The sequence below is a fragment of the Elephas maximus genome, chromosome 5 (assembly GCF_024166365.1).
Source record: "Elephas maximus indicus isolate mEleMax1 chromosome 5, mEleMax1 primary haplotype, whole genome shotgun sequence".
Lineage (NCBI taxonomy): Eukaryota > Metazoa > Chordata > Mammalia > Proboscidea > Elephantidae > Elephas > Elephas maximus.
In genome coordinates, this window is record NC_064823.1 from 63,262,347 (window position 1) to 63,274,875 (window position 12,529).

Consider the following 12,529-nt stretch of genomic DNA (forward strand, 5'->3'; position numbering starts at 1 on the left):
ACTTAATTTAACATCTTTTTCTGATATTTTCTTCTTTCTATTTTCTTGAATGTCTTATTTCCCATTTTGGAGTCTTAGATTTACTCTCACAATACAAGATTTCTTAATGCCTTTTTGTCTGAGATGTAAACTTGTATGAAACTTTTCTATTTTCTGTTCAACAGTTGTTTTTAGTTGCTTCATCCCAAAATCTTTGGAATTCATCTTTGCAAGATAATATTAATACCTCAGGTCAGAGGCTGGCCTTGTTTCCAATCTTTTATGTGTATCTTTGGTTTTTTTCTCTGGTTAAAATCAAACATAAATTTTCTTCTGAATTCTAGGTGAATAGGTGGAGCCATTATCTATATCTCTGTCTTTTTTTTTTATATATATAATTGAGAAATCTGATACTACCCTCTACTTCGAGACATGGAGCTGCAGTCATGTTCCTCACATTGACAGTGTATATTGACCCCAGATCTCGTTGAGGCATTGAAATCATAGCCTTTAGTACTTATATCTGACACCAACATTTTTAGAGTGCCATTAGTGCCAACCTAGAAGCATTGCTTTCCTGACAACATTTGTTTATAGAAATTCCTCTCATTTTTATGTTGGTATGTATTTTAAGAGTTTCTTTTGTTTTTTTTTAATTTTACCGCTCATGTATATATTTTAAGCAGATTTTCAAGTTTTGGAATGTGTGTATGTTAGCGTCTTGCCTCAGAACTTTAGGAAAAATCAGACTTTCAAGAATATTTAGGGGATTAGAAAGGCACTCACCAATGTAGGGATCTTTGTAATAAACATTGACCCAATTACCTGCAGCTGTAATTTTAATTCTGAGTGTGACAGCCAACAAAAACAGTTTATCGTCTTGCACATGAAACATATCTTAAATTTTGTTACTATGTCTAATTATTTCTGTGTATCAGCAAAACTTCAGAATAGTCATGGTCTTCTTATAAGTACTGTGAACCTGAGTCGGTTCATTTTTTCCTTCTAGGAAGACAGTGAGTTTGTAAAGGTAGAGATTAAACAGCCTGCTTCCAAAGTAAGTACTGTGGAGATGAGCAAATTTCTTTCTTCCCTAGGTCACTTGTCCAGATGGATCACCAGATGCATCCTAAATATTATTCCTATGATTAATGAGTGACTTGGCACAAACAAACACGGCTTAGTCATAGTTTCAGGAATGAAACCCCTTAAAGACCTTTCTTATATTTAGGTACTGGAAAGGTCACAAATCAGAAATGTGACTCAACCTGAGTTGTCACTACTAATTTCATAAACTGGATAATATTACTCACCTTATGAAAGTATTTATCAAAAGACCCTAAATTATAATTCATAAAATAGTTTCATAATTTTAAATAGAATGGTCTTGAAAAAATTCAGGCACAGATATACAGTTACCAGCTATGTTATCATACAAATATGTTATACATTATTATAATGATAATTTTTATTCTTGAAAATTAACTGCATATAAAAAGCAAAATAATAATAATAATATTGTTTCCTAAATTTTCGTTGTTATAAATCAATGGCAGTATCTGCCAAGGTAATCAGAAAAGTTGCATTTAATTTTAACATGCTTGAAGCATTATTTAACCTCTACTTATCTCCCTTGATAACATAGGGAAAAAAAAAAAAAGAAATCATGTGGAGAACAGTGAAACACAAAAGTAAGAACATACCTTCTACTTAATATTATTTTATTGCTACAAAAACATACGATATAGAACCAAAGCCCCTAACATACAAATCAGAATTGCTGGTTAGAAATACAACATAAAATTTCCTTAGTTTATACTCTGACCTTAAAAAACTACCCTATGTAATCACATGCCCCTGAATCACTATACTGAAAAATCACATCGGTCATAAAGTAAACCAAATGTCCTCAGCTTATATAAAAGCAGAGTTATTCTGGCAACTTTTTACTCTGATTCCTACACCAGTGTTTCCCAAAATATGGTTTGTAAAACAATGGTTTTATAGCATGTTGATAGGCATAACAGAAGTTCCTCATTGTCTGAGTATAATTGGCAGCAGGAAAGACTAACAAGTAAATTTGCTTAAAAGCTCATTTAAATACATAATTTTAAATTTGATTTTAAATCAAATAATTTTAAATAACTTTAAATTTTGATTTGCACTCTATCTTACATAATCAAATGAAAAATAATGGAAACCAGTTAAGAACATTATCTAATAATATTTATGTTATGCAAGGAACCCTCGTGGCACGGTTGTTAAAGCGATCATCTGCTAACCAGAAGGTCAGACGTTGGAAACTACCAGCAGCATCACAGGAGAAAGATGTGGCAGTTAGCTTCTGTACAGATTTAAGTCTTGGAAACCCTATGGGGTTGATATGAGTTGGAATCAACTTGATGGCAGTTGGCTTTATCATAATATGATAATTTTAGAAATGAAGAACGATAGCATTATTTTTTGCGTAGTTTTCATAGCGATACCATCAAATTGTATGCTATCACACACTAAACTTCACATTTGCCTCTTCTGAAAAATCATGAAGAGAATCATTTTTACAAAAATATTTGAAAGCTAACTCAATTTCTTAAGGGCTTCTTGGTTTTTTTGATGTACAAATAATTCATTCAATCATTTGTAATATTTTTATTTCAATTTGCAAAGATTGAACTGTATTTGCTTTGTTTAACCATACAAAGCAATCCAGTAGAGACTATGCTGCTACTGTGCTGGTTATTTACCTGTTGTTTCTCAACGTCAAACAACTGGGGCTGGGAGTCTCAAACTATATTTCCCGGGCTCTCTTGCTAGGGGCTTTCTCTAGGCACTGCCAACAGGAGACTGTGTTAGGAAATTGGAAGGCAGAAAGAAGACATACTTTCGTCTGTCTCTCAAAGTATGGAAGTTGCTGGAGGTTGCCTTGTGGCAACAGGGGTAAGATGATTTTGGATTCCAGCAGCCTGAGCAGAGACAGAATACTTGTTGACACTTGGAGCCCTGGTCACCACTGCACTTTTTTGGGTGGATGCGTACCAAATGCAATGTCTTCAAAATAGACCAGCAGTTGTAGGTTTTTGAGCTCCAGCCCAGAAGTGGTAGCAGCTTCCCTATATTACTTGTCCTTTTTGCTCCTCCATTTTATCTTTTTGCTCTTGTAGTCCTTTAAACAACTTTGTAATCAATTCTGTGGATTTAATTCAGAAATAATCAGTGTGCTTTCTATTTTTGGACGGTGCCCTCACTGATACAAGAACAGAAATGGTGATTTTTATGGGCAAGAATACATTTTTATGTTAAGCATGACAGACTGTTTGAATAGATACACATTTCTAAGTTTCCTGTTTATGAGGGAGTATTTTAGTATTATGATTATATTTGTTTCCCTAGCAACTAGGCACTTTAGGAACTAATATGATAAATTCTTCCACATCAGTGATGCTTTTTAATCAGAGTAAAGGTTATGGTAATCAAATAATTTTTACAAAAATAGGTTAAAGTAAGTTAAATAGGATTTTTTTTACAGTGTAAATGTTCATTTTGATTTTTCAGTAGGATTATGTCATGTATTTTCCAAACTGCTTGCTCGTCTCTTTTTTCTTTTTCTTCTTGCAGAGTATCTCAAAATCTGGTGCTCAGCAGAATACTCTTTCCAAATGCTGCCCTATGCTTTTTGCTGTTTGTCTCATTTCTTCCCTCTATCCCCTATTCTTCAATTTTCTTAATGGAATATTTAGGACTATGATCTTAAACCCAAACAGCACTGTCCTTTTCTTTTATCTTTTCATAATTGTAACTACAACCATCCTATTGAATGTCCTAAAACATCTTTCCCAGACACCATCTCCATCAGTCCCTCCTCAAAGGGTAATTTTCATCAGTGAGCATGATTTCATGCTCCTTTATTTTCTCCTCAGTGTGCGGCAGAGCCAAATCAGGAATTGACTGGAAGCCTCAGAAAGAAACAAAAGTTAGGATATATTTAACATAATTTTAATAGTCTTGAATCTCAAAGACATATCAGTATTTTCTCTGATAAGTTAGTTCAGAATATAAAATCCCTCACATATTTAGAGAATTTATTTCCTTTGCTCTTTAGAGAGGAGATTGTGTTTGGATTCTATTGGTATGTAAGTAATTACCCAAAACTTTAAGTGGCTTAAAACAACATTTATTATCTCAGTGTTTTTAAGTCAGTGTTTTGGAAACAGCTTAGCTGGTTAATGGGGCTCAAAGCTTCTGATCAGGTTGTAGTCTACATGTCAGCCAGCACTGTAGTTATCTGAAGGCTTTACTAGGCTGGAGGCTCTTCTTCCTGCATCACTGCCATGGCTGCCCTAGTTCCTCACTGAGTGTTCTCAGAGACCTCAGTTCCTCAACATGTGAACCTTTCCCTACTGCACGGAATCCAGCTTGCCACACTTCAAACGATCCATGAGGGTGGCAAAAACCACAATGTCTCTCATGACCTAGCCTCAGAAGTGATATTTGCACTCTGGCTTATCCTGTTGGCCATAGAGACCAACCCTGATAAAATTTGGGAGGGGACTACACAATGTTGGGAATTCCAAGAGGTCAGAATCATTTAGGATCATGTAGGCTGGCTACCACAGGCACAGAAATGTAAAATGTAATATTAAATTAAATTTTGACACCTATTCCGAATGTCTTTGTAAGTTTTTATTTTAAATATTTTGTCAAAGTAATCTATTTCTCAGGTTTATAACTCTGTGATTCTTGATATTATCAAGGTCTCTGAACTGTTCCATAATTTTACACCAACCTCAACATAATGAATATCAAGAAAGTTTTTTTTTTTAATCATTTTTTTTATTGTAATTTAGATGAAGGTTTACAGAACAAACTAGTTTCTCATTGAACGGTTAGTACACATATTATTTTATAACATTGGTTAACAGCACCATGATATGTCAGCACTCTCCCTTCTCAACCTTGGGCTCCCTATTACCAGCTTTCCTGTTCCCTCCTGCCTCCTAGTCCTTGCCCCTGGGTTGGTGTGCCCATTTAGTCTCATTTTGTTTTATGGACCTGTCCAGTCTTTCGCTGAAGGGTGAACCTCAGGAATGACTTCATTACTGAGCTGAAAGGGTGTCCTGGGGCCACGCTCTCGGGGTTTCTCCAGCCTCTGTCAGGCCAGCAAGTCTAGTCTTTCTTTTTGAGTCAGAATTTGTTTGACATTTTCTCCAGCCCTGTCCAGGACCCTCTATTATGATCCCTGTCAGAGCAGTCAGTGGTGGGTGATAGTTGGGCACCATCTAGTTGTACTGGACTCAGTCTGGTAGAGGCCATGGTAGATGTGGTCCATTAGTCATTTGGACGAATCTTTCCCTTGTATATTTTTGTTTTCTTTCTTTTTTTAATTTTTATCGTGCTTAAGTGGAAGTTTACAAATCCAGTCTGTCTCTCATACAAAAATTTTTACACACCTTGTTATATACTTCTAATTTCTCTCCCCCTAATGAGACAATACACTCCTTCCCTCCACTCTCTCTTTTCATGTCCATTCCGACAGCTTCTGACCCCCTCCACCCTCCCATCTCCCCTCCAGACAGGAGATGCCAACATGTCTCACATGGTGATTTGTTTCTGCCTCTCATTAAATCCCAGAAGCTCAATCTTCACCAGAATCATTTTCTATCCCATTGTCCAGTCCAATCCCTGTCTGAAGAGTTGGCTTTGGGAATGGTTCCTGTCTTGGGCTAACAGAAGTTATTGGGATCCTTCTAGATTTGGTCACATCAATAAGTCTGGTCTACAAGAATTTGGGATCTGCATCCCACTGCTCTCCTGCTCCCTCAGGGGTTCTCTGTTGTGTTCCCTATCAGAGCAGTCATTGGTTGTAGCTGGGCACAATCTAGTTCTTATGGTCTCAGCATGATATAGTCTCTGGTTTATGTGGCCTTTTCTTTGTTTTGGGCTCATAATTACCTTGTGTCTTTGGTGTTCTTCATTCTCCTTTACTCGTTTGTTCCAGGTGGGTTGAGACCAATTGATACATCTTAGATGGCCACTTACTAGTGTTTAAGACCCCAGACACCCTCTCCAAAGTGGGATGCAGACTGTTATCTTAATAGATTTTACTATGCCAGTTGACTTAGGTGTCCCCTGAAACCATGGTCCCCAAACCCTTGCCCCTGCTATGCTGGACTTTGAAGCATTCAGTTTATTCCAGAAACTTCTTTGCTTTTGGTTTAGTCCAGTTTGCTGACCTCGCCTGTATAGTGTGTTGGCTTTCCCCACACCTAAAGTAGTTATTATCTACTATCTAATTAGTGAATACCCCTCTCCCAGCCCCCTTCCTCCCCACCTTATAGCCATCAAAGGATATTTACTTCTCTGTTCAAACTGTTTCTCGAGATCTTATAATAGTGGTCTTTTACAATATTTGTCCTTCTGCAACTGACTAATTTCACTCAGCATAATGCCTTCCAGGTTCCTCCACATTAAGAAATGTTTCACAGATTCATCACTGCTCTTTATCAATGCGTAGTATTCCATTGTGAATATACCATAATTTATCCATTCATCTGTTGATGGGCACCTTGGTTGCTTCCACCTTTTTGCTATTTGCAGGGAACATGGGTGTGCATATATCTGCTCGCGTAAAGGCTCTTATTTCTCTAGGATGTATTCTAAGGACTGGAATTGCTGGATCATATGGTAGTTCTAGTTCTAGCTTTTCAAGGAAGTGCTAAATGGATTTCCAAAGTGGTTGTACCATTTTACATTCCCACCAGCAGTGTATAAGCATTCCAATCTCTCCACAGCCTCTCCAACATTTATTATTTTGTGTTTTCTGGATTAATGACAGCCTTGTTAAATTGCAATAGAATCTTATTGTAGTTTTGATTTGCATTTCTCTAATGGCTGATGATCATGAGCATTTTCTCGTGTATCTGTTTGCCACCTGAATTTCTTATTTAGTGAAGTGCCTGTTCATGATTTTTGCCCATTTTTAAATTGGGTTATTTGTCTTTTTGTAGTTGAGTTTTTGCAGTATCATGTAGATTTTAGAGATGAGACGCTTATCGGAAAGGTCAGAGCTAAAAACGTTTTCCCAGTCTGTAGGTAATCTTTTTACTCTTTTGGTAAAGCCTTTGGATGAGCATAGGTGTTCGATTTTTAGGAGCTCCCAATTCTCTAGTTTTTCTTCTCCATTGTTAGTAATCTTTTGTATACTGCTTATGTCATGTATCAGGGCTCCTAGCATTGTCCCTATTTTTTCTTCCATGATCTCTATCATTTTAATTTTATATTTAGGTCTTTGATCCATTTTGAGTTCGTTTTTGTGCATGGTGTGAGGTATGAGTCTTGTTTCATTTTTTTTGCAGATGGATATCCAGTTATGCCAGTACCATTTGTTAGAGAGATTGTCTTTTCCCCATTTAACTGACTTTGGGCCTTTGTCAAATAGCAGCTGCTCATATGTGTATGGTTTTATGTTTGGTTTCTCAATTCTGTTCCATTGGTCTATGTGTCTGTTGTTGTACCAGTACCAGGCTGTTTTGACTATGGTGGCAGTATAATAGGTTCTAAAATCAGGTAGAGTGAAACCTCCCACTTTATTCTTCTTTTTCAGTAATGCTTTACTTATTCCAGGCTTCTTTCCCTTCTGTATGAAGTTGGTGATTTGTTTCTGCCTCTCATTAAAAAATGTCTTTGGAATTTGAATCAGATTTGCATTGTGTTTATAGGTTGCTCTTGGTAGAACAGACATTTTTACAATGTTAAGTCTTCCTATCCATGAGCAAGGAAAGTTTTTCCACTTATGTAGGTCTCTTTTGGTTTTTTGTGGTAGTGTCTTGTAGTTTTCTTTGTATAGGTCTTTTACTTATCTAGCAAGATTTATTCCTAGTCATTTTATCTTCTTAGGGCTACCATGAATGGTATTGATTTGGTGATTTCCTCTTCGATGTTCTTTTTGTTGGTGTAGAGGAATCCAACTGATTTTTTTACATTTGTCTTGTATTCTGATACTCTGCTGAACTCTTCTATTAGTTTCAGTAGTTTTCTTGAGGATTCTTTAGGGTTTTCTGTGTATAAGATCATGTCATCTGCAAACAGAGATACTTTTATTTCTTCCTTACCAATCTGGATGCTCTTTATTTCTTTAACTAGCCTAACTGCTCTGGCTGGGGCCTCCCACACAGCGTTGAATAAGAGTGGTGATAAAGGGCATGCTTGTCCGGTTCCCAGTCTCAACGGGAATGCTTTTGGATTCTTTCCGTTTAGGATGATGTTGTATACATGCCCTTTATTATGTTGAGGAATTTTCCTTCTATTCCTATTTTGCTGAGAGTTTTTATCGTGAATGGGTGTTGAACTTGTCAAATGTCTTTCTGCATCAACTGATAAAATGTGGTTCTTGTCTTTTATTTATATGATAAAAAAAATTTTTTTTTTTATATGATGGATTACATTAATTGTTTTTCTAATGTTGAACCATCCTTGCATACCTGATATGAATCCCACTTGGTCATGGTGAATTATTTTTTTGATATGTTGCTCAATTCTTTTGGTTAGAATTTTGTTGAGGATTTTTGCATCTAAATTCGTGAGGGATTTAGGTCTGTAATTTTCTTTTTTTGTGGTGTCTTTACCTGGTTTTGGTATCAGGGGTATGCTGGCTTCATAGAATGAGTTTGGGAGTTTTCCGTCCTTTTGTATGCTCTGAAATAACTTTAGTAGTAGTGGTGTTAACTCTTCTCTGAAAGTTTGGTAGAACTCTACAGTGAAGCTGTCCGAGCCATGGCTTTTTATTGGTGGGAGTTTTTTGATTACTGTTTCAATATCTTCTTTTGTTATGGGCCTATTTAATTGTTCTACCTCTGTGTTAGTTTAGGTAGGTAGTGTGTTTCTAGGAATTCATCCATTTCTTCTAGGTTTTCAAATTTGTTAGAGTACAGTTTTTCATAGTAATCTGACATGAGTCTTTTAGTTTCGGTTGGGTCTGTTGTAATATCACCCATCACACTTCTGATTCAGTTTATTTGCTTTCTCTCCTGTTTTTCGTTTGTCAGTTTGGCCAATGGTTTATCAATTTTGTTAATTTTTCTGAAAAACCAGCTTTTGGTCTTGTTAGTTCCTTCAATTGTTTTTCTGTTTTCTATTTCATTTAATTCTGTTCTAATTTTTATTATTTGCTTTCTTCTGATGCCTGAGCTTTTTTTTTTTTTTTTTTGCTCTCTGTCTATTTGTTCAAGTTGTAGGGATAATTCTTTGATTTTGGCCCTTTTTTTTTGTATGTGTCCATTTGTTGGTAAAAATTAACCCCTGAGTACTGGTTTTGCTGTGTCCCAAAGGTTCTGATAGGAAGTGTTTTCATTCTCATTGGATTCTCTGAATTTCTTTATTCCATCCTTGATCTCTTCTATAACCAGTTTTTTTTGAGCAGGGTATAGTTCAGTTTCCAAGTGTTTGACTTCTTTTCCCTGTGTTTTCTGTTATTAATTTTTATTTTTATGGTATTGTGGTCAGAGAAGATCTTTTGTAATATTCTGATGTTTTGGATTCTGCTAAGGCTTGCTTCATGATCTAATATGTGGTCTAGTCTAGAGAATGTTCCATGTGCACTAGAAAAGAAAGTATACTTGGCTACTGTTCTGTATATGTCTATAAGGTCAAATTGGTAGATTGTGGTATTTAGATCGTCTGTGTGTTTATTGAGCTTCTTTCTGGATGTCCTGTCCTTCACCAAAAGTGGTGTGTTGAAGTCTCCTACTATAATTGTGGAGCTATCTATCTCACTTTTCAATGCTGTTAGAGTATGTTTTATGTATCTTGCAGCCCTGTCATTGGGTGCATAAATATTTAGTATGGTTATATCCCCTGGTATCTTGTCCCTTTAATCATTATATAGTGTCCTTCCTTATCCTTTATGAAGGATTTAACTTTAAGTCCATTTTGTCAGAAATTAATATTTCCACTCTTGCTCTTTTTTGATTGTTGTTTTCTTGATATGTTTTTTTCCATCCTTTGAGTTTTAGTTTGTGTCTCTAAGTCTAAGGTGTGTTTCTCTTATAGGCAGCATATAGATGGATCGTGCTTTTTCATCCACTCTCTATCTCTTTATTGGTGCATTTAGTCCATTTACATTTATTGTAATTATGGGTAGGTATGAGTTTAATGCTGTCATTTTGATGTCTTTTTTTGTGTGTGTTGTTGACAGTTTCTTTTTCCCACTTAATTTTTTGTGCTGAGTAGTTTATATTTTGTCTTTTCTCTTATTCATTTTTGCTGATTTTTTTTCTGCTGAGCCTTTATTTTTTTTCTTGTGTTTTATTTTGTAGAATAGTTAGTCTCATTTGTGGTTACCTTAATTTTTATCCCTATTTTTCTAATTTTAAACCTAACTTTTATTTCTTTATATTACCTTGTCTTCCTCTTCATCTGAAAGATCTATGACTACATTTCTTAGTCCATCTTTCTATCTTTAATGTTTTCTTCTTTTGCATAATAACATCGCTGTTTTCCTGTTCTGAGCATTTTCTTATTTTGATTTCTTTTCGTGATTTCCCTGCCTTGGTTGACCTCTGATTGCTCTGTCCAGTGTTCTAGTCTTGGGTTGATACCTGATATTATTGGTTTTCTAACCAAAGAACTCCCTTTAGTATTTCTTGTATTTTGGCTTGTTTTTTATGAATTCTCTAAGCTTCTGTTTATCTGGAAACGTCCTAATTTCATGTTCATATTTGAGAGACAGTTTTGCTGGATATGTGATTCTTGGCTCATAGTTTTTTTCCTTCAGTGCTTTATATAAGTCATCCCATTGCTTTCTTGCCTGCATGGTTTCTGCCAAGTAGTCTGAGTTTATTCTTACTGACTCTCCTTTGTAGGTGACTTTTTGTTTATCTGTAGCTGCTCTTAAAAATCTCTCTTTTTCTTTGGTTTTGGCAAGTTTGATTATAATATGTCTTGGTGACTTTGTTTTAACATCTACCTTATGTGGAGTTCGATAAGCATCTTGAATAGATGTCTTCTCATCTTTCACTATATCAGGAAAGTTTTCTGTCAAGAAATCTTCAACAATTCTCTCTGTGTTTTCTGTTATTCCTCCCTGTTCTTGTACTCCAATCACTTGTAGATTATTTCTCTAGATAGAGTCCCAAATGATTTTTAAGGTTTCTTCATTATTTTTAATTTTTTATCTGATTTTCTTCAAATATATTGGTGTAGAGTGCTTTATCTTCTAGCTTACCAGTTCTGCCTTCCACTTGCTCAGTTCTACTCCTCTGACTTTCTATTGAGCTGTCTAATTCTGTAACCTTATTGTTAATCTTTTGAATTTCTGATTTCTGTTTCTATGGACTCTTGTAGCTTATTAAATTTTTCGTTATGTTCTTGAAAACTTTTGAATTCCTTCAACTGTTTTATCTGTGTGTTCCTTGGCTTGTTCTGCTTATTGTCTGATCTGCTTCCTCATGTCTTGAAGGGTTCTGTATATTAATCTTTTGTATTCTGCATCTAGTAATTCCAGGAAGCCACTTTCATCTAGAAGATACCTTGATTCTTTGTTCTGAGAACTTGTTGAAGTGATCATGGTCTGTTTCTTTATGTGATTTGGTACTGACTGTTGTCTCCTAGCCATCTATAAGTTATTGTATTAGTTTATTTTATGTTTGTTTACTGTTTCCTACCTTCTTGCTTTGTTTTGTTTTGATATGCCCAAATGGGTTGCTTGAGTGAGCTAGCTTGATTATTTTTGCCTTTGAAGCTCTGACTTCAGAGATGGTTAGAGCTGTTATCAGGTATATCAGTCTAAGAGTCTACTCACTTTTCTTTTATGGATTCAGCTCAGGTGTCCAAGTAGCTGGTCATCAAGTGTGTGGTACAGGCTCTGTCCCACAGTCTTAGAGGGGAAGGGATAATTTGTGTAGGTACCGGTATCTGATTGCAGTAGGAGATAACACTCTGAACAAGACAAGGTGCTGAGAATCATCCCCCAAGTGACTCTGAGGAAAGCACATTCCTCTTCCCTAGATCCTACAGGTGGGTGAGTTCTATAGACAGACCATGGGTACCCAATGCTTTTGGTTGTAAGGACTGGCAGGTACCAGTTTTCCTTGGACCCCTGTCATAGGTGGATGAGTGACTGAGTGGAGCCACCAGTCCTTAGGTCCCTGATGTGGGTAGGTGAGGACCCTGTTTAATAGACAAAGTGTTGTCAATCATCAAATTCCTACCTCTCCACCGCACAGCTGGAACAGTTGGAGTTCTGCCACCGAGGGCCTCTTCTCATGATATAGGCCCACACAGGTCCATGCAGGGGTGAAAGGTATTCAATGTCCATCAACCATTTATGGCTGAACAGGAGCTGCTTCTATCTGGAGCTCCCCAGGTAAGTGGAGCTGGCAAATTATCTTTTCCCCATTGTGAATTTAATCCTTCTCTGAAGATGGAAGAATGGCTCCAGGTGCTCAACAGGACCTATGTCAGGCCCAAGGGAATCAATAGCTTTTGAAGCTGGCTTGGGGGTGGGGCATGGTAAAATATATGGAAGTACTTAGCTTTTGCCAAGAGCACCATTCTT